Source organism: Talpa occidentalis, unplaced genomic scaffold, assembly GCF_014898055.3.
Source record: "Talpa occidentalis isolate TD23 unplaced genomic scaffold, MPIMG_talOcc4v2.1 talOcc4.2, whole genome shotgun sequence".
Classification (NCBI taxonomy): Eukaryota; Metazoa; Chordata; class Mammalia; order Eulipotyphla; family Talpidae; genus Talpa; species Talpa occidentalis.
In genome coordinates, this window is record NW_023602073.1 from 43708522 (window position 1) to 43727207 (window position 18686).

An 18686-nucleotide genomic window follows, 5' to 3' on the forward strand; every position below is an offset into this window, starting at 1 on the left:
ATACCTTAAGGCGAGCGGTGAGATTACATCAGCATAAGCATCAAAGCAGAACAGAGACAATCATTACATATTTTCTCATGAATATACAAAGACCCTCTTGACCTCATACTACAAAAGGACACTTCCATAATCTGATTGAGAAAATCAACAGGCACAATTATTCTCCTAGGTACAACTCTTTTTCTAACATAATCAATTGTCTAAGACAGTACAATGTTCAGTAACAATCAATCATCCTGTCAAGTTTTCCTAATTTCAGAGTGGACATGAAAGTCATTGTTATGCTATTACTAAAATCAACCCATTCCATAGTACTCAATTCATCTAGCCTATTATCAATTACTTCAAAGTGATCTAAAACAGCTCATCAAATCTATGTAAGTTCTACTGAAGTCTAACTCTTAACTAGAAATGCCAACCTCCACACAAAAACCTGCGAACTGTGGTCTTTTTTTTGCATACACCAGGAGATGTATTGTTGCCGCAAACAGGTACCCCCCAAGTTAGGCTAGGGTTTCTCTAAGCACAGCTGGTTCAGGGCAGCTTGTCCTCCATAGTTCTCAGGGCCGAAACATTTCTTTCCTAACTATACTTTAACAATTTTACTTCTTTTGTGATAGTTCATGCGTAAGAACAGTAGGCCAATTGTCACCTGGGTCCGAATTAGGTTTTCACATGCCAGTTAATAACTAACTTACTTCAGCATTAACCAAGAACAAAAAAGGAGAGCATTAGCAGGCGTTGCCGGGAGACTCCCTAGTTCAGATCTTCTTTGGGAAGTGCAAGAACTCCCCTCTTCTGGAAGTACAACTTCCCTCTTCGGGGGAGCACAGGAACGGCTTCTCAGGAATCTCCCCCAATGCCCTGACCACGTCAAGAGACAGCATGGGAGGCGCAGCCTGTCGCACGCACTCGGCCAAGCGTGGGGTACTGCGTGGCGTGGCCCAAGTATGGAGGAGTGCAGTGAAGAAGACGGGGGTGTACAGCACAGTGTGGAAGAGCGCGATGGAGAGCGGCAGAGTGCGACGAACTGAGGACTCCATGAAGACACCAACAGGGCTGCTAGAACCAGTAAGGAACTTACCCGGCATGGGATGGTTTCGCTACAACGTCCCTCAGCATCGATGCCTGACTCAGGCCTGCCCTCCTCGAGGGTGAGGAGAGATGGGTCATCGGCGCCCCGACCCAAGTGTACAAGTGTAGACTTGGTAGATTCAGGGTCTTAGGAGAAGAACTACAGGTAGCTCGGAATGCGAGGGCCATTCTTAGGCCTCACTGATCCACCCGGCTGTCACCCACAGGGCTCACATCCGTCCCCTGGTGTGCTGGGTGTGGGTTGGCCCTGTGGTCCATCCCTGAGAAGCTCTGGTTTGCCGCTATGGAGATTTTAGTGGGGGAGGTGAAAAATACTGGGGGTGTGACTTTTTAGCCTGGCGGTGGAGGGCTTCCCAGAGGTGAGTGTCCTTTAAGTGTCAAGGCTAACATTTTTAGAGAATCCAGGGCAGGCGCTCAGAATCCCGGGACTGCCTCTCAGGGTGTGAAACTGAAAGAATGCACCCCACTCTCTCAGGGGTGGCAGGGTCACAATTAGATGATAATCAGTAATCTATAGGTGAATGATTTTCTGCTTGGCTGACTCCTACAACAAAGGACGATTAAGAAGAATTCTTTTCTGGGCCACCCTGGTAGTGCAGGGGTTAGACACAGTGCTATCTAACCTATCAGCAGCCCCTGTGGCACGAGTTTGATCCCTGGCCAGGAGCTGGCCCACGTGGCACGGCAGACCTCTCCTGTCTCGCTCGCCGCTGCTCCCCTCAGCAGTGTATTTTGTCACTCTGCCTGTCTGTTCCCGCTCTGTCTCTGGTGGAATCCTCTCATCCTCCTGCGCATCTGGCCTGTACCCAGTTCTTACATAAATAAATAAATATTTTAAAAAAATAAAGTGGGAGCCATGGGTGACCTGCAGGGGTTCTCTGTTGTCTTTTCTTTCTTTTTTTCACTGAAATTGTAGGAAATCACACTCAACCAAAGTGTGATTCAACCATCTTTGAAGATGGCCAGGAAATTAAGGGGCAGGCTGGGAGAGGGGAAAGGATGAGGTAGTGGAGACAAGGTGTCGGCTGGCAGCAGGTGGAGGGCATCCGGATCAGGGGGGCCTGCTGGAGCCCTGCCTCACTGTGGGCGAGTCACCAGGGAATGGGGAGAGTGACAGGATCTCCTGATGAAGCCAGAGTCTGGTTCAAAACCAGAATTCTCTCTTTGTTTTAATTTTTCCAGATGAATCTGCAAACCCATCAGAGGGAAGATGAGCAGTCACTTTCCAAACATTTGTTTTACAATTTCCTCCCAGTGTGGGGTCAGCAGTGGTACCTGCCAGGGAGCAGCCCAGGTTATGGCCTCAGGCCTGCCAGGCCCACGCGTCCACTCCAAAAAAGGAGTGTGGGGGATTCGGGCCTTCTTTTTTTCTTCTTCCTTTCTGGGCCTTTTGTGTTTCCTCAGCTCCTGCTGCTGCCCCAACCTTCACTGGAGCAGAGAGAACACAGCTGCCACTTTGGCCTGGAAGACCCTTTGAGCCTCAGACTGGGGAGTGCAGTTTCTCTGTGCTCCACATGAGGGAGCTCTGCCCAGATGGGCTGGAGGGTCGTCTCACAGACACTGCTGTTGCCCCCACTCGGAAACTTCCTTAGATCAGAAAGTCAGTATTATTCTTCAGTTCTTCAGACTGAATTTTTTTCTTGTTTTTGTTTAGAGAAAGAAAAAAGTTTATTGAGGAGAAAAAGAGCAGAAATAAAATGGGACTCCCAGGCCAGGGAACCAGGCCAGGGAGCGGCAAGGAAGCTCCAGACTGAATTTTTTTAACTTTTTGCAAGGGCAAATCGATCCTCAAGGAACAAGATTTGGCCTGACTGTCTATAAGCCAAGGACAACGTCACAACTCGGGTTTGAAGCCAGTGTAAGCCAGGCACTGTCCTGAATGCCCACAACTCACTCTTCATTATACCTGCTCCTTCTATAAATATTTGATTACATGTCTGTATAAAGTACCTAAGAAAGATTCAATGCTATTAAAATGTGAAGGATTATCTTCAAAGAGAAAGGGCCTGATACTAAATTTTAGTGAAAATTTTTGTTTTTAAAATTTTTATTAAGTTAATTTATATTTAAAAGAATTTATTTTTATAACATACAAGAACTGGGGTACAACCAGAGGTGTGAGGGGGGGGTGAGAGGATTCACCAGAGAAAGAGTGGGGAACAGAACAGGCAGACTGACTAAAATACATGCTGAGGGGAGCAGCAGCAGGCGAGCCAGGAGAGGTCTGCTGTGCCATGGGGGGTGGTCTTCCCTGGATGGTGATGGAACTTGTCTGCAGTGGCTGCTGATAGCTTCATAGGTTGCGTCTTAAGCCGTGTGCCACCAGGGAGGCCCAACGTTTTGATTTTTAAACACCTGTCTGAGCTTCATATTTTCCACCAAAAATTGTCTCTCCCTCACTCCACTCTCCCCATGAAATCCAGATTTACATTAAGAGATAAAATACCACATTTCACATAAAGTGTAAGTCACCAAGTTATCACCCCCTGGAGATATCACTGTCAAAACCTTGTGAATATTCTTCCATATTTTCTCATTAAAATATGTACTATGGGCCTCCCTGGTGGCTCAAGGGGTTGAGTCTCAGCACTATGAAACTATTGGAAGCGACTGCAGCATGAGATCTATCCCGGGCCAGAGAGCTAGCCCCCATGGCCCAGCAGACCTCTCTTGTCTTGCCTGCTGCTCCCTTCAGCAGTGTTATTCAGTAGAGTTGCCTGTTCTCTCCTCACTCTGTCTCTGTTTCGAATCCTGTCACTCCCTCCCTGCACCTCTGGCCTACACTCCAGCTCTTCTGTGCATAAATAAATAAATCTTTAAAAAATACATATTGTATAAGTGGCATTATAACTGCACATCAAGTGTTCTTTAGCTCCTGGTAAAGCTTAAAAGAATGGTCATATCTTTCATAGCAATACGGTAACTGTAACAGGGTGGGTCCCCAGGAAAGGGGGAGGTTCCAGGTTTTCTGCCCCACCCAAGGGAGGGGTCGACCTGAGCAGGGAGAGAAGAAGCTGCCGAGGACACTGAGGAAGGAACAGGATGGAGCCAGAAGGAGACCTGGAGGAGGCACATGGAGCCTAGAGACATGTGAAGAAACTGCGCTTGTCTTTTGGTCGTGGACTGGGTGACACAGATGTGGGTGAGACCCATGGGGAGGTGACAATGGCAGCTTTTATCTTGATTTTGATTTTGCTCTTTTTCTTCTGGCCTTGTCTGGTTGTTTCTGACCCTTTTCTGTGGGCCCCCACTGGAAGATGCTTAAGACTGTGGCAGGCTTTGGTGTCTTGCTCTGGGCAAATCCCATTTGGATGGACTTTTACCCATGAGGGGACGGGTAACTTTGGGTGTGCTTGATTTAGAAAGTATATTCTTGCCTTTCCTATATTGTTTCCTAATCGTATTAAAGTTCCTTCCCATTAAAGTCTCATATGTTTTGTGTTGATGCGGCAGATGGCAGAACCTATTCAGAGCAGGCAGGTTAGGGGGGTTTGGGGTGCCCTCTCCCTGCCCTGTAACAAAATTAATGTCTCATTGATGGTAATTAAATACATATTAAAAAACCACAGATTTATGAATAAGTAACATTTACTTCCCCTTTATAGTTTCCCTTCCCTTTCTCCTTTCCTCAACACTCCCTCCCCTGCCCTCCCGTCCGCGCTCCCCTCCCCGCCTCCCCCCTGCACGCGCGAGCCCGCGGCAGCTCAGGTGCGCTCACCTGGACGGTCAGGCGGGGACACGGGCCCGCGCTCGCCCCGCCGCTTTGCCCGCGGGGAAGCAGCCGCCGCCCCAGCTCGGGGAGGCCCAGTCTGTGGGGGGCCACCCCGGGTCTCGTCACGTTCCTCCCCGAAGGGGGGGAGCCCCGGTGGGTTCCCCGGATCTGCCCGTCGCTGTCCCTTCCAGGGGCAGCCCGGGCGGCGGGGGTCCGGGAAGGGTTTTCAGGGGCACGTGGGCAGCGAGAACCGTTCCTCGTGCGGGCCCCGGAATCTGCCTGAAAGAGGCGCCCCCAGGACCCCCCTCCAGGCCCCAGGACCCCGGCCCGGGCTGCGCAGTAGCGACTGCGGGAGGGACAGCCCCGCGGTTTGCGGACCAGACACCCGAGGGCCGCGCGCCCCTCCCCGCCCGGCTCCAAGCGCCCCCCCTCTGCTTTTCGGTCAAAAAATAATTATTTCATTCTGCCAGGGTTGGGGGCAGGGCGATCTCCAGGTCTCAATGCAACCTGGACTCTTCGCCCACGCATCCAAACCCCGCCCCGGATGCAATAGGTTTCCTGTGCAGTTGGGTCTCTCTGCTTTTTAAAATCGTTATTGTCCTGGCTGCGACAAGCTCTTCACTGAGAGAAAAAGCCCCCAAGCTTGTGACTCCAGGAGCGAGCCCAGAGGTGAGTGAAGGAGAAAAAGGCTTCTGGGGGCAGCCCAGAGGGGACTGGGGTGGAGGGGTGGGGGAGGAGGGGGAAGCGTTTGTAGGACAGAAAACCTCTGAGGCCTCGAGGGGAGGGGAGCCACTGCTAGATCCCGGGGCTTTCAGATGAAACAAATATGGCGCCTCTCATAATTTTAACTAAATCCCTGGCTTCCAAAAAACAGACAAACAAACGGGAAACTCCAAATATCAGGTACGAAGTAAAAAATACCAAATGTTTCCCAATTCCCACACAACCGGGCCTAACACACCAAAGAGCGCTCCAAATTGAGGGAGACTCATAGACTCCCTCCCAAATGAGGAGAACTGAACTCCCTCCGCGAGGGGACTCAGATTCCTCCTGATACCGGAATTGTCAGGCCTAGTCTCCCAGCCAGGAACAGATCCGGGCTGCAGGGGCAGCGCTGAGCCCCAGCCACTAGACCCCCCAGGGTTTGTGTCTCACGAAGCCACAGCGGGAACTTCGCAGATGTTCAGGCAAGCAAGTGAGAAGAGGCAGGTTTGTTTAGAGAAAGAAAAAGCTTATTAAGGAGAGAAAGGGAAAGAGAAATAAAGTGGGACTCCCAGGCCATGGAACCAGGCCTGGAGGGGCAGGAAGCCAAAGTGGGAGTCGTGTCTCAGGGAAATATATACCTTCTTTCCCTCATTATTCTAAAGCTCCACCAGTCTCTTTGTGATTGGTGTTCTCGGCTGTCTCACTTAATTTGCTACTGAGTGGGGGATCTTCACATTCCTTATCTAAAGGTCTGTCTTTCCCATTTGTTGCATCTTCATCTTTATGGCCCTGTCCTCTGGATGGGCATCCCTGCATTGAAATTAAACAGCTGCCCTTCTGAGTTGTCCATAAATTAAACCACTCTCCATTTCTCCAATCTCCGCCTCCCTTTATCACCTGAAGGAAACCAGGACCAGCTTTAACAATGTTGTCCTTGGTCCTGAGATGTTTGTTTTTCCTAGTGGAATTGGTTACATTCCCTTGGTTGTCCTTATCTCTGAAGCCTCCCTAAATTCTTCAGAGGTCCCTCCTGCACTGTCCCTGAAACTGCCTAATAACCCTAGCTTGCCCTGTGTCTCATTCCCCCCTTCTGCGAATGGAGCCCCTAAACTACAGTTAGGGAAAAGGGCGTCTTTCTGATCAGTAACTACTTCCTGCTGAAAGTGGGCGATGAGGGGAAGCAGTCAGGGCTCCATCGCAGGGCGACGATCTAAGTGACCCCAGAAGATGGACTGCAGAGGCGTCATTTTGGGTTCCATTTGAAGGACCATTTGGAGCTTGATGGCCTCCAGGAGAGCGGAGATGATTCTGATGAGAGCGTTAAGGATGCAGGGCCCAAACAAAAGAACAATAAAGAGAATTAATAAGGGAACGAGAAAAGGGAGTAGCCAGGACAGAAGTTGTCCTTTTATAGAATCAAAGATTGTCTGTGTCCAGCTAAGCCCTTGTCCTGCCTGTCTTTTGAGATCATCCACAATCCGTATATTCTCTTTAGTATTTCTAAATTTTTTTCTACCTCATGAGAAGTATTTATCCAAAAGCGACATGTTTCATTTAAGAGGGAACAAACTTCCCCCACTTCAGTGGTAAGCAGATCCAGGGTTCTGCGATTTTATGTTACCACTGAGACTAGGGATTTTAAGGAGCAATGTTGGGCTAGTGTCCCAAACACCTGGAGGTGTGCTGTAGCCAAAAATGACAGAATTAGTGAGAACTAGGACTTTAGTACCATTTTTATGTTTAGTAGCAGCAGCTAGGAGAGCCAATAGTGGTTGTGGAGGCTGCTAGTTGGAATTTAGTTATAGTTTTTTTATCCTAATAGAGGAAGTTAGGAAAACAAAAAATAAAAATGTGTAAACAAGTAGCCTTGTAGTGAGCAAGGTAGCAGTGCTGTACAGTATCCTGGCTCAGGCTGGCCATATGTACTAGTGAGGGGGACAATTGACCAGTAGGTCAGTCAAAAGAATTTGAGTAAGGCAGAGTAAGTGGCCCCTTAATTACCCAAAAGGTGATTTTTATGTCTGCCACTTTTGGGTCACCCGAGGCTTGTCCATATAAACAGTAAAACAGGGACGTCTCTCCACCTCTGGGCTTCTTCAGAGATCTTCTCCTGCACCGCGGGTTCTTCATAGTCAGAGGCAGCTGACGGTCAAAGCCTGTCCTCCCATCCTGGGCGATGGTTTGGGCCGGCCCCTCCCTCTCTGGAGAGTGAGTGGGACAGTCCCTCTTTTTAGTGCCCTGTGCATGGCAATGGCAATGAAGGGAAGGCCCTGGGGACAGTTCTTGCAGCTGCAGGCGTCCCAGTTGCAGGAGGAAGGTGAAGCTGGCATGCCCAAGAGGCTGGGAGCCGGTTAAGCCAATGCCCTAGGGCATATGGGGCTCTTGGGTGAGTCTGAGGTGGCAGGGCTATAATACAATGGCACCTGCCATTACAGTGGCCCTTCTCTTGCCTTCCTCCCCTTTTTATTTGGCTACGTCCCCTCTATACTAGTAACTGTAGGCCTTGAAGACTGTGTTCAAAAGTGTTAAAAGGATTTAGCCCTTTTAGTCTCTGGAGTTTGCACCTGATGTCAGAGCAAGGCTGACTAATGAAGGAGACTGAGGACTGTTAAATTGTTTGTCCTTTTTAGGGTCTAGATTAGTATACCTTTTTATAGCCTCAGTAAATTTAGCCTGAAATGACTAGTTTATTAGGTTTTAAGAAATCTTATGTATTTTAGAATAATTTTATTTGTGTACATTTATGTTGAAAAGGTGAAACAATTTTATGAGAATACTTTCTATGAGGTATCAGTATACCCAAATTGACTCCTCAGTTTGTTTTCACAGCAAGAAATAATTTTATAGATCAAAATAACTAAAGCCTGGTGTCACACAGGTGCACAACTGACATTTAAGTCAACCAAAATATTTCATGGCAAGTCAGTTGAGAACACAGAATTTTCCGTCAAAATCCCTCACTCAGACCTTTAACACTTTCCTTTGCTCTTTTTTTTTTTAAAAAAACACAAACACATCTTAGTTTACTTGTATTCAGAATTATTACACCTTAGTTTTTTTTTTTTTTTAAGTTTGTTGATTTTTTTTTTTTTAAAGATTTATTATTTATTTATACAGGCACTGGGTACAGTCAGAAGCGCGGGAGGGTGAGAGAACTCACCAGAGTCAGAACGGGGAACAGAACAGGCAGACTGACAGACTGAGCAATACAGCTAAGGGGAGCAGCGGGCACAGCAGGGAGGAGGTCTGCACGCCATGTGGGATATCCTCACCTGAGGCCGGGGATCGAACCAGCGCTTCAGAGGCCGCGGACAGCCTCACATCCCAGCGCTCACCGCTACGCCACCAGGGGAGGCCCTACACCTTAGTTTTTAATTGTGCATTGTAAGACACCATAATAACTGTTACACTATCATTTCTTTAGACTACACAACTTACAGACACATTTTTCAATTTTTTTTTTTTTTGTTGTTGTTGAGATGACATTAAACTTTAGTTTCCTTACAATAAGGAGCAAAATGTAAACCTGAAATTTCAGTAAATGGTTAACAAATTTTATTACTCAACTTAGCAAAAACCTTAGTTTAGCTTTAGTTTTTTCTTAGAACTGGGATTTTAAGTCAACTGCAAGAGTTGCCACTGTAACAATTTTATATACCAAGTTTTCTTAGGCAAGCACTAGATAGATTGACAAAAGCAAGAAAAAAATTAGACACTTAATACCATAAACATTTTTTAGTAACTTGTCCATATGGCTTTAGATGTTACCTTGAATTCTGTAAAGAAATATAGTTAATTACTGGGAGATATATTGTTTATTCCAAGGGGAAAAGACAAGTAGATTAGTCTTTCTGGAACAAGATCTTATCAAGAGATAGAAGCCTAGAAGTAAGTTTTGTTTGTTTGCATAGACCAGGTTAATATTATTCCCTTTGTGTAGCAGGTAAACACATTTAAACAACTGTAAATACCCAACATTAAAACCTTAAGGCATGTATGCTTTTTTTTTTTTTGTCATGTTTTATTTATTTATTTTTTTTTTATAAATTTTATTGTTATATTCCCCATACAATTGCAGCCCCCCATTCTGACCCCCAATCCCTCCCCTCCCGCCCCCCGCCCCCCTAAAAGTGTCTCTGGTTCATAGTTTTTGTTGATTTTGATTTTCACTTTCTTATAGTTATTCATTTTCCTGGTCCCTTATTTAAGTTTTCTAGATTCCTGCTATGAGTGAGACCATCCGGTATTTTTCTTTTTCTTTTGGCTTATTTCGCTGAGCATGATCCCTTCCAGCGCCATCCATGTTGCTGCAAATTGCATGTGTTTATCTTTTTTGAATGCTGAGTAATATTCCATGGTATATATGTACCACATCTTCTTGATCCAGTCATCTATTTTTGGGCATTTGGGTTGTTTCCAAAGCTTAGCTATTGTAAACAGTGCTGCTATAAACATAGGGGTGCAGGTGTTCTTTGGAATTGATGTTTCTGTGTCCTTGGGTAAATACCTAGGAGTGGAATTGCTGGATCATATGGAAGCTCTATGTTTAGTAGGTCCAGAAATCTCCACACAGCTTCCACAGTGGTTGGACCAGTTTGCACTCCCACCAACAGTGCAGAGGTTCCTTTTTCTCCACACCCTCGCCAACATTTGTTGTTGCTAGTTTTTTTAATATGTGCCATTCTCACTGGTGTAAGATGGTATCTCATGGTAGTTTTGATTTGCATTTCCCTGATGACAAGTGATGTTGAACATTTTTTCATATGCCTGTTGGCCATTTGCATTTCCTCTTCAGAGAAGTTTCTTTTCAGCTCTTCTGCCCATTTTTGACTGGATTATTTTCTTTGTTGTTGTTGAGTCTCATCAGCTCTTTGCAGATTTTGTGATCAGTCCTTTATCATTAGTGTTGGGTGCAAAAATGTTCCCCAGTGGTGGGGTTTCTCTTGTTTTTGTTATTGTCTCTTTTGCTGTGCAAAAGCTCTTTAATTTGATGTAGTCCCAGCTGTTTATCTTTGCCTTCACTATCACTGCTTTGGGTGATGTGTCTGTAAGATCTTTGATGTGCAAATCACGTAGTGTTTCGCCTATATTCCTTCTATATATTTTATGGTTTCAGGTCTTATGTCTAGTTCTTTAATCATTTTGAGTTGATTTTTGTGTATGGTGTGAGGTGGTGGTCAAGCTTCATTCTTTTGCATGTAGCGACCCAGTTTTCCCAGCACCATTTATTGAACAAACTTTCTTTGCTCCAATGCATATTTTGCTCCTTTGTCAAAGATTAGTTGACCATAAATCTGTGGGTTTATTCTGGATTTTCTATTCGATTCCATGGTCTGTATGTCTGTTCTTGTTCCAATACCATGCAGTTTTGATGATTATGGCTTGTAGTATAGTTTGAAGTCTGGGAGTCTGATGCCTCCATTCCTTCTTTTTTTTTCAGGAGAGCTTTGGCTATTCGGGGTTTTTTGTGATTCCATATGAATTTCATCAATAATTGTTCTATTTCTTTGAAGAATGCATTGAAATTTTGATTGGAATAGCATTGAATCTGTATATGCTTTTGGAAGGATGGCCATTTTAATAATGTTTATTCTCCAATCCATGAGCAGGGGATGTCTCTCCATTTCTTTGTGTCTTCTTCTATTTCTTTTAACAGTTTTTATAGTTTTCTTTGTATAGGTCCTTTACCTCTTTTGTTAGATTTATTCCCAAATATTGATTTTTTTTGTTTCAATAACAAAAGGGATGGTCTTTTGATTTCTTCTTCTTCAGATTTATTGTTTATGTATAGGAAGGCTACTGACTTTTGCGTGTTGATTTGTATCCTGCCACTTTACTGAACTGATTGATGAGTTGAATTAGCTTTCTGTGGAGTTTTTTGGGGTTCTCTATGTATAATATCATATCGTCTGCAAATAGTGATAGTTTGACTTCTTCTTTTCCTATTTGGATTCCTTGGATGTCTTTCTCTTGTCTTATAAGGCATGTATGCTTTTTAAACCATTAAATTTTGAATTAGTTTTTCTTACCACAATTTTAGATCGTGATCTCAAAATTTAGGATTTTTTTTATAGGCGCCATTTATAACTAATCCTCCGGAGGCAAAAAGCAAGAACAAAGAGATCTCTTGATTTCCATTTAAAATTTTGGCCATGTGCATTAATTTTAAGAAACAGTTATTTTTACCAATATTTGCAAAGACACTGAGAAACTACAGTTTAGTAAACTCCCCTTCTTTAGTAACAATTTTTTTGTTTGACACATTCATTTAACCAAGTTTTTAATATCCTTTTTATATCAAGCAGGTTTTTATTGACATAGAAGTTAGAATCCTTACATAGAACAAGTACCCAATTTTAACACTTACTTAAAACCTAGGGTCCAACCAAAACCACAACAATTTTAAAGTCAAGCAGTTTGTATTAAATTCTTAGATAAGAAAAACATTTTGAGTTTGTATTTTTAAGTATTATCAATTGGCTTTTACATTGTTTTAGCTTTGTCACACTGAGACCAAGCACATTTTTAAGACAAAAGACATTTTTTCTTTTTAGAACCATGTATAGGGAGGACAGGAGAAGAAGAATAAGATCTTTCTTTACAGTTTGCCTGTTTTCAAACTCTTATCAGAAATTAATTAGTCTTAATAAGAAACTAAACTTTTACAGGTCCAATAAGCAGTTTAGAAGTTGTCACTTAACCAAAAATCACCTTTATAGCTCGTTAGCAAGTCCAAAGTAACTCAGAAGTTTTTTACCTTTAACATTTTAGACTTTAAAATCAGAAAAACACAGGGACATAGAACTTTTTCCCTAGCATGAACCAAAACAGGTTTTCAAGGTGGACAAAGGGAGAGTCTAGTTCCCCAAAACTGGAAGGCAGCAGAGACATACCAATAATCTCAACACTGGAAAAAATAATCCAGGCAGCTGCTTATTGAGAGCAAAGGCAGTCTTTTTACCAGCCAGCTGTAATGGTCCCCTTTAATTATTAATCCCCAGCATTTTGTCTTTTTGTCTTGACTATGACCAAGAAGGGTTAGCTGGAGAAGATGCCATTTTGGCTAGTTTTGGCCCAATTGGGCTAGTTTTTTTTAAGAATGTGGCTTAAGGGCATGTCCCATGGAATTGAGAGAGAGCATTTTATGGTCTCTGTAGCAATAAAAGAAAGGTACCCGCAATAGCAGCGCAGAGACAAAGCAGGGACATTCCTGCAGTTAAGTCAGAGGTCGTCCCATCTGATCAGGACCATATATCATGGTCTCTTGGCTCTCAACTCTAGGATGCAGGAGACTTGGGTCTCAGTGACTGACTAAGAGAAGCAACAGGTGAGATAGGAGACAATTACTCCTGAAATTTGTCTCAACTCTAGGATGCAGGAGAGATGCGTGCCCCTCTTGCATGGCTGACAAGGAGGCTCCCATCTGCAAAAAGGAATGAAAGCGGGTGTCCAACACCTGCTTCTTTCCCCAAGGGCGGGAGAAAACCTATAATAGGCCAAATTAAAACCTATAGACAGGTCAAATTATGGATTGGGGTCACATTGAACCCAATTTTTTTTTAATCCACTTCTCCCATCCTTTACCGGAGGCGTCCCTCCATTTAAATTTGGAGCTCTAACTCTGAGTGATTAACAGTCTCCTCACACAGGGTCTACTGGACTTAATCACTCCCTTACCAGCGTGACCAATTTGATCTTGCACTGTCTGTCTCCCACCGAACAGACAGGCGTGGAGTGCCCGGGCTTTATGGGATCCTACCGGCGTCCCCTTTCCAGTCCTTGTACAAAAGGGTTTACATTCTACTCTCCTCGTACCCTGAACACACCTGAACAGTAGAGACTCAACACAAGCCACAGACCGAGTCCTGCGACCTAACTTTTAATGGTGTCCATTTGCCAGACAACAAAACTGATTTTTTTTTCTTAAGTCATAGCCCTTGAAGCGGCAGTAGCCCAGAACCTGATATTTACTTGTCTTAAACTCCCTTTTGGAAAACTGCCATGAGACAAATTATAATACCAAAGGTATAATTAATTAGCTGGACCTAGGATTTGAGGCAAACCTGTACATACATTCCTGTCATAATATGAAACTCAGCCTCTCCTGCCTGTGCCAACCGGCAGGATTAAAACAGACACCAGGGAAAAGGCTCCCAGGGGTGCCCCAAGATTTTTATAAGACCATTTTGTATCTTATGTTTATAAGCTGCCTTGATAGAAGCTGAAAGAAGTCCGTCCTATAGATAGGGGAGGGATTAAGAAGGTGGAAGTCCTTTTTTTTTTTTTTTTTACTGTTTGGCCTCCGTGACTCTCGCCTGGGTGCCGACCTAGCAGAACGCCTTGTCTGAGTCATCGGATCTCCTGGATGTCCAGGGTTCCCAGGGTTACAGCTTGGTCGTTCTGAGCACCCTCGGAGTCCACGGATGATAGAGGAAAGTAGGAATCAGTGACAAGAGAGTCCCGACATTCCCACTCAGCAAGTGGGGGATCAGGAAGACTTGCCAGCTGAGAAACCTGTCACCCGAGACTTTAAGAATGGCGGCCTCACGCTAGTCGCTTTTACTGGGCCGACGGGTGCCCATTAATTTTTTGCAATCAAATAAAGGACAGAGAAAAAGTTTGTGAAATGTCTACTGCTTGTCTGAAGCCCACAGGTAACAGAGAAGTAAAATCAGTTGCATTGCAAGAGAAGGAAGAATAGAGAGGAGAGAGAGAGAGAGAGAGAGAGAGAGAGAGAGAGCGCCAGAGCAAGGAAAGATATGGAGCCATCCAAATAATCCTAACAGGGATCTGAGACCAGGATGGGGTTCTGTGTCAGATCCTGTGTGGTGCTTAGTGAGGAATGACTTTCCCAACTGTCACATTGGGACCATTCATCCTCTACTGGGTCTCGGCAGCTCCCCCTCTGCTGAAGGCAAGGGAGGATGGCCCGAGCTGCTGGAGACCAGCCCCTTATGTGCAGCTCCCGGACGGCCTCTACATGACGTATGTGCCTAGATCTTCGGAGACCGGAGTCCCTCATACGACGACACCAGACTTTTATTCTTTGACTGGCAGATGGGCTAGTCCCCTTACCTGGTCTGGTCACCAGTTTATCCTTCCACAGGAGATTTTAAGGCAGTCGCCCTTTGGCATTTACTGACTGTCCTGTGCCCTTTTTATGGCCTCTTTGATGGCTCCGAGAGAAAGAAAATGTTTAGCAAGAGAAGTTTAGGACAAGCTGAAGATAGAAACAATTTGTGCCTCTCGGCTGACTTACCCAAAATCTTGTGAGATCCCGGACGAGCCCCCAAAATGATACCGGAATTATCAGGCCTAGTCTCCCAGCCAGGAACAGATCCCAGGCTGCAGGGCAGCGCTGAGTCCCAGCCACTAGACCCCCAGGGTTGGTGTCTCTCGAAGCCGCAGCAGGAACTTTGCAGACGCTCAGGCAAGCAAGTGAGAAGAGGCAGGTTTGTTTAGAGAAAGAAAAAGTTTATTGAGGAGAAAAAGAACAGAAATAAAGTGGGACTCCCAGGCCAGGGAACCAGGCCTGGGAGGGGCAAGGAAGCCAAAGTGGAGTTGTGTCCCAGGGAATATAGACCTTCTTTCCCTCATTATTCTAAAGCTCCACCAGTCTCTTTGTGATTGGTTAGTTCTCGGCTGTCTCACTTAATTTGCTACTGAGTGGGGGATCTTCACATTCCTTATCTAACAGGTCTGTCTTTCCCCATTTGTTGCATCTTTATCTTTATGGCCCAGTCCTCTGGATGGACATCCCTGCATTGAAGTTAAACAGCTGCCCTTCTGAGTTGTCCATAAATTAAACCACTCTCCATTTCCCCAATCTCCGCCTCCCTTTACCACCTGAAGGAAACCAGGACCAGCTTTAACAATGTTGTCCTTGGTCCTGAGATGTTTTTTTTCCTAGTGGAATTGGTTACATTCCCTTGGTTGTCCTTATCTCTGAAGCCTCCCTAAATTCTTCAGAGGTCCCCTCCTGCACTGTCCCTGAAACTGCCTAATAACCCTAGCTTGCCCTGTGTCTCACTCCCGAATGTGTGAAGGCCAAGGTCTTGGCATACACGCCAGGGGAACTTACACTAAACGCCAGGGGACCTCGGTTTTCCATCCAGTTTCCATCTCCTCAAAGGTAAATCCAGGATGTGGAGAAGAGCTGTGCATCTCCCGAGGAGGCCTTGGGAAGTTCCCTAGAGAAAAAAGAACTCCGGCAGCTGCTGGAACTCTCCCTCATCCTCCTGGAGAAAGGGCACTCCCTCCAGCAGGAGGGTCAGGATGCCACCCGGGATGCCAAGGCCCCTCTCCGACAGCACAGACCAGCATAGACAGGTAAGCTGCTGCGGCCAACTGCTCCGTCCATTGGAAGTCAGAGTTGGGGTTGGGAGAGCCGAAGTGGCATGCACCCCCAGGCTGGCTCGCCAAATTGTTACCAAACGCTGGCCTCAGTTTCCCTTAGCCAATAAAAGGAAACCGAGTTTGAGGAAAAGGAAAGCGTTTTTATTTGTTGACAAATGAGGAGGACAGCAGACTCATGTCCGAAAGCCCACCGTCCTGCTCTCTGGCCATGGGCAGGGGTATTTACACAGGGGGAGATGGGCAGGGGTCTGCGAAGGGGAGGGGGAAGGGTCTGCACAGAGACATGTGAGCGCCTGTTCCACACGGAGATGGATGGGTGCCAGCTGGTTTTCATTAAGGAGAGGGGGAAAGTGTCAGCACAGAGACCCATGGGTATCAACGCATCCATCTTAAGGGAAGGGGAAGGTGTCAAGGCACAGAGAAGGGTGATCACCAGCTTGTTTTCCTTAGGGGGAGGGGGAAGGGTCTGCTCGAAACCAGTGGGCAACAGCTTGGTTTCTTCTCAAGGGGAGGGGAGGCCGCAACCAGTGGGAAAGACAAGCTATTCATCCTGTTAATGCTAGATAAGGGGAATTGCAAGAAATGGGAAAAGACAAACTTGTTAACTGTATTAGGCACTGCCCAGGGAGTTGGAAGGGAGAGGGGGAGGAGGAGGAGATCAGAATGGCTGTGGGGCTTTGGAGGCTTAGAGAGTTTGGAGCCTGAGGGATTCAGCTTTGGAAGTGGCTTCCCAGACGCCCAGGAGGCAGAGATCTGCATTGTTCCCGCACTTCTAGTCTCTGGTGACTTTGCCTGAGACCCTGGTGCAGGCCAGGAGGGTGTGTAGGGAGAAAAGGAGAGGAGGAGGGAGAAGGAGAGGCTCCTTGGAGTCTCCTCAGGAGCTGGGGGAGGCCTTGCTCTGTGGAGGGAGCAGGGGCAGTGATCCGGGGGCTGCTGGGGTTGTTAGGGGGAAAGGATGTCCTGAGCTAATCCCATGCAGGCTTTGTGGACCCCACCCCCACTCCAGACCAAAGCCATCAAGACATTGGGAAAGACAAATCCCGTCACCACCAAAGGAAGGTGGCTGGGACCTGAGGGTGGAGTTAAGCAGCCAGGGTTGGTATAAAAACCAGACACGTGGGCCTTGGGGTTTCTCGCTCTCTTGCTGGCCTCCTGGGTTCATGGCTCCTGGCTCGCGGCCAGCTCTCAGAGTGCCATTTTGGGATTCCAGGTCGGTGGATCGGGTAGGACTCATTTAAAACTTTATCTCCCACTTTTCTCCCTGAGTTGTACATTTCCTCATTTGCCCTTCCTTGTAAATAAGCCTTTTATTAACCTTTCGCGTGTGCCTGCAGTAGAGCATTGATAAGTCTTTTTAAGCGTGGGTGAGGACCACAGTCAGGCACCCCGTTTTGTATCGTTTTGGGTCACTCTCAGCTGCTCAGAAACGGTTCCTGGGACTTCTGAACGCTAAATCTTAGGCTTTTGTAGCTTTGGCCTACCTCCTGCCCCTCAGACATTTTGACCTAGGGGCTGCATATTGGCTTCCTCCCTTCTTTTCTTCTTCTTTTTTTTTTTTTCTTGCTTGTAGGGAAGTCAGCTGAGCAGGAGGGTGGCAGGGGCTAAATTACTGGGAAACAATCCAGATGAGCCCAAGTGGGAGGGCTGTAGGTGGGGTCTAGGCAGCTGCTGGCTCCTGCCTCCCCTGTGCCTCCTCAGGTTTGTAATCTGCTGCTGACTACCTTGGCTGCTCACTCCTTTCAGGCACTGCAGGTTTGTGCCTCAGAATGGGCCCGTGCACAGTTCTGCTTCTGACTGTCCTGTCCTTTCCCTAGCCCTGGGCCCTGGTGAGTGGGCTTCATTGGACCTGGTGGGCAGGAGCCTGGGCCTTTCCTGGGGTCTGGGAGGGGTCCCCTGGGTTTGTGAGGACCCTGTCAGGAGGGGTGTGGCCTGTGGGGGGTTCATTTTTTTTAGATTTATTTTTATTTATTTATGTGTACAAGAACTGGGGTGTAGGCCAGAGATGCGGGGGGTGAGAGGATTCACCAGAGACAGTGGAGCAGAAGAGGCCGACTGAAATACACTCCCGAGGGGAGCAGGGTGAGACAGGAGAGCCATGTGGGTAGCTCCTGGCAGCGACCAGGATTGAACTCTTGCTGGCAATAGCTTGAAAGTGCATACTTTAACCCCTGTGCCACATTTTGCCTTTGCCCAAATAAAGTCCTGGGAAACTTGACTGGGGCCAGAAGGGAGGGGAAAGTGGAGCACCCATTTTCAACAAAAGGCAATGAATGCTCTTGGACACTGATAGTCCAGTGATTCTTGTTACCCCTTTCCTTCCCTCCCTCCATAACAACCTCCCCTTCCCACATCCCTGCGTGTTTTCTAGGAGAGTCCAGGGGCAGACACATGGGGGGAGGGGGGGAAGACAGGGCTTCCAGTTCAGGTCAGTGAATTACTCTGGAAGGGGCAGTGGAGGAAAAGGGGCTTAACACAGCCTGTGGGGCCTTCCCTCAGAGAGCCCCTGGGCCAGGACTCAGGGAGACTCGTGACAAAGAGCTGTCCTGGCTGCAGGGCAGTGTTCAGGGCAAAGCCCTGGGTTGCCAGGGGGACTCTCAGGGTGGCCGGGACATGGAGACTGAGTGTTGTGGGGAGACCATCTTCTTGGGAAGTCTCACTTTTCATTCTTACAGTCTTTGAAAGGTCCTTCTGCCTGGACGCTGATTACAACACCCCAGTTCTCATTCCCATTTACTGTACATTTCCAGAGCCACACCTAGATCCCAGGGCCTCACAGGGGGTTCTTGTTTACAAACTTACACGAAGAGAAGTTTCCCAG

At 46.6% G+C, this 18686-nt stretch overlaps 1 long non-coding RNA gene across 1 annotated transcript; it reads left to right on the forward strand.

Moving 5' to 3' along the window:
• Nucleotides 1–5278: 5278 nt before the first annotated feature.
• LOC129146429 (uncharacterized) lies at nt 5279–18671 on the forward strand. The gene is made up of 3 exons (XR_008553164.1): nt 5279–5476; nt 15645–15841; nt 18616–18671. It is a non-coding gene; the product is annotated as an uncharacterized LOC129146429 (long non-coding RNA).
• Nucleotides 18672–18686: the final 15 nt, after the last annotated feature.